Raw genomic sequence first — 4114 nt, forward strand, 5'->3', positions numbered from 1 at the left:
TGGCTATATAGCTAAAGATGACCTTGAATTTATTTTTAGAAATGTATTTATTGAGAATGTGTATGTGCCACAGCATGCATGTGGCTGGAGGTCAGAGGTCAACTTGTGGGAATCTGTTCTCTTCTTCCACCATGTGGGTTCTCAGGAATGAACTGAGATCACCAGGTTTGGCAGCAAGTGTCTTTACATGCTGAACCATCTCACCAGCTCGATGACCTTGAGCTTCTGACCCTTCTGCCTCTACTTCCCATGTTCTGGGATTATAGGCATGTGCCACCATGCCTAGTTTATTAGTTAATGGAGACTGAACCTAGGGTTTTATGAACCCTAGGCAACCACTCTACCAACTGAGCTATGTCCCTGCTGTGCCAACTTCATCTTCTCTACAAAACCTACCCTAATGTTCTACTATGCCCATGCCATTACCCCCAAGCCCCAATGACAACTCCTTCACTCCCTATATCCTCTACTGCTGGTCCTAGAACATTTTCTTACTCTGTTTGAGCTCTAGGTCCCTAGAAGACTCTACTCCTTGAGAACAAAGATGGTCTAATTCATCTCTGCATGCCTAGGCCATGGTCCAAGGTGAACGCTGTACAAACAACACTCACACTGAAGCTGGTTGAATGATAAGCAGGGAGTATAAGAGAAAAAAATATTCCAAAACACACCTTCGGGCCATGGAGTGGTCACTCTGTTCATAACAACAAGCTGTCCCAAGCAGCTGCCACCTTGGTGTTGCACAGACTTTGTGTTCGCTGGCTACAGTTGAGAAACCATGTGTGTCCAACAATCACACCATACTAGTTTTTGGAGAAATTCCAGTTGTACAGAGCCATGATTCAATTTCCTCTCCACTTTTATTGACGATACTTCCAAATAGTTTTGTTTTGTTTTTCCCCAAGGGGAAGTGTTCTCTTAATGAGTCAGCTGGATATTGTTGAGGCAAGCAACGGTATTTGTCTGCTTCCATTTGATTTCATTCTTTAGTCTGCCAAAAATCTATTAAAACAAAGCACCAGCCTAATGAAATAGGTCCACTGCTAAGTTCACAAAGATCTTTGTGTGTTTCATCCCATTTCATTAGCTCAGTGAGACTCACTGGGCTGGGACGGTGGCTCAGTTGGCAAGTGGCTCACCATGCAAGCATGAGGACCTGAGTTTAGAACCAGAGGACCCACATACAAAGCCAGGTACAGCAGCATGTGCCCATAGCCCTAGCACCGAGGGGGTGAGAGATGGCTTTGGAGACAGATTCCTGAAGCTCATCGGCCAGTAAACCTAGCCAATTGGATGAACTTCAGGTTTAGTAAGAGACCTTTTTAAAAAAATAAATGTGGGTGCTGGAAAAATGGCTCAATGGTTACGAGGATTTATTACTCTTACAGAGGACCCAGGTTCAGTTCCCAGCATCCACACAGTAGCTCACAACCACTTATAACTCCAATTACAGGGGATTCAGTGCCTTCTTCTGACCTTGGGGAAACCAGACACATATATGGTGCCCATACATACTTGCTAGCAAGACACTCAAACAAGAAAATAAAATAAATAAATCTAAAAAAGAATGTGGAGGGTCAGAAAGATGACTCAGCAAATAAAGGTGCTTGCTGCCAAGACTAAGGTCCTGAGTTCAACCTCTGGACTACAAGGTGGAAAGAAGGAACCAGCTCCTGCAAGTTGTCTTGTGACCACCACACATGTGCTGTAGCACATGCATATACACACAAAATTAATCTAATAAAAAAGTAATAAATAAATAAAGGTAAATCAAGGTGAAGTGCAACTGAGGAGACACACCTGATGTCTGTCTCTGGCCACATACATTTGTGTGCACATGCATACATGCGTGCACACACCCACACAAGCCTGGACATAGACCAAACAGACAAACTACAACACACACACACACACACACACACACACACACACACACACACACAAACTTTATTGATCACTTAATGCGGAGCAGACTACACAGTCAGCAAATATATTAAGAAGAGGCATGACATATGACCTCAGCCTCAGAAACTGCAAAGACTGTGGACAAATGTGGAGTTATAAGTGCAGTGCAGTAAGAAAAGAACTAAAATTTAGAGGCACATCGGACAGATGTGGTGGTGCATGCCTTTGACCCCAGCACTTGGGAGGCAGAGGCACATGGATCTCTGTGAGATTCAGACTGAATTCCAAGCCCATACTTTTCAAGTAATGGATATAGAGCACAAATTCAACGAGCAAAACAACTCTATTCTCTGAAGGAGGGACACGAGCTGGGTCATTGGTATAATGTTGAACATTTCCTGGAAATCAAGGCCATCCACAGGACTTTCCTCTGCCTTCTCAGCTCCTGGGAGGTTCTCTCTAGTGAACATCAATGCCACATGGCTATAACTGGAGGGGGAGCCACAGTAACCTCCACTGTATTTACCTGGATAAACTTTGGCTCTGGCTTAGCCAAAGGCTACAAACTTCTTCGATGCTTTATGTGGTCTTTTGCATGGTTTCCCAGGACCAAAGTAGGATCAAGTTCACGGAGTTAGTGTCTTTACTTGTTCAATCATCTCCTCAGTCCCCTCAAAGGCCCTATTTATTTGGGGAGTAATATACTTAAAACAGCAAGATATCCCCACTGTAAGCTATAAGAAGGAATAAGAGAAGAAATCTCCGTCTCATCTCATGCTCACTCCATACCTGCTCTACTTGAGTGTGAAAGTGTCACCAGAGCTTACTTTTCACTGTCCTGTCATATATGTTATATATGTGATATATATACATACATATATATATATATAGTGTTTATCTCTATATATGATATAGATATGTGAACTTTGAGTATATGCCCTGTACTATTTATATGTTGATGGCTCCCAATTTTGTTTCTTCAACCTTCACCTTCATTGATTCTTAGGTCTAAGTTCCTACTTTGATGGCTTCACTTAGTCAACTAGAAATCTTCGTAAGTATAAAACATAACAATTCCATGTTTTATGTCTCCCACCAAAAAAGCCGTTTTTCCTTTTTCTTAGTTCAGTAAATGGCATGCCATCAACCCAGCCCAAGCCCTAGTACTTAATTATCTTTGATTATTTTTCCTCACCCCAGCACAAAATCCCTCAGAGACATTAAACTCACCTCCAAACTATATCCCAAATCTATCCACACTTGCATAGATATCAACCCAAAGGCAACACCATTTCTACTCACTCTGCATTTCCACTCGTATCATTCTATGCCATTCTTCAAATAACTAGAGTAATCATGTATGACACTTTCACACATTCTTTCATCAAACATTTATTGAGAGCATAAAGAACCAGGGATACAACAGTAAAGCAAAGTAGATCTTCAGGTTCATAGACTTACATTCCAGGAGAGAAACAATACAAAGGTTTAAAAGGGGGGGGGCATGTAGTTCACACACAGTGAGGATGAAACTAAAAATCAAATGTGATAAACTAAAATAGTTGCCCCTTCCATAAATACTTTTGATTTTGTAGCATGTTTACATTAAAATCCAAATACTTCACCATGCCCTGTTACAATGCTTTGAGATCTGGTTTGTTTGCCCCTTCAAGCTTATCTGTAAAGCTCAGCTCCAGCAAACTTTTCTTTCTTCCTTCCTCCCCTCTCCTTTTCTTCATTTTGTCTTTCCTTCTTTCTGTGGTACCGGAGAGCAACTTGGATCCTGGCTTCTGTTCTAATAATGTCTCAGACCTTTTCCCTTCTTCAGATGGGTTTCCTCTTATTGGGACTGCTGTTCCTATGTCCTGGAAAAGTGGCTCCTTCTCAGTTCAAACACTTGATTAAACTTGACCAATCTAACTCTAAGTAGCCTCCACCCCTTCTCTATCCACCAAACCTTTTAATTTGCTTCACAGCACTTTTCATTTTCCTAAGTTACAGGAACTAGACTATAACCTTAAGTGCAGAAGGTGAGCGTGTTGCTCACCGAACTATCCCTAAAAGTCTAGAACACTGCCGCACACAAGACGGGTCTCTTTTGTGGTGAACGAATTTACAACTCAAACTTCCACCACGCCTGCCACAGCCAGGCTCCGCCTCCTGGAGCTACTTCCGCCTACGGCCTCTCCGGAAGCAGTCGCGGAGAGGA

The sequence above is a fragment of the Peromyscus leucopus genome, chromosome 8b (assembly GCF_004664715.2).
Source record: "Peromyscus leucopus breed LL Stock chromosome 8b, UCI_PerLeu_2.1, whole genome shotgun sequence".
Taxonomy (NCBI): Eukaryota; Metazoa; Chordata; class Mammalia; order Rodentia; family Cricetidae; genus Peromyscus; species Peromyscus leucopus.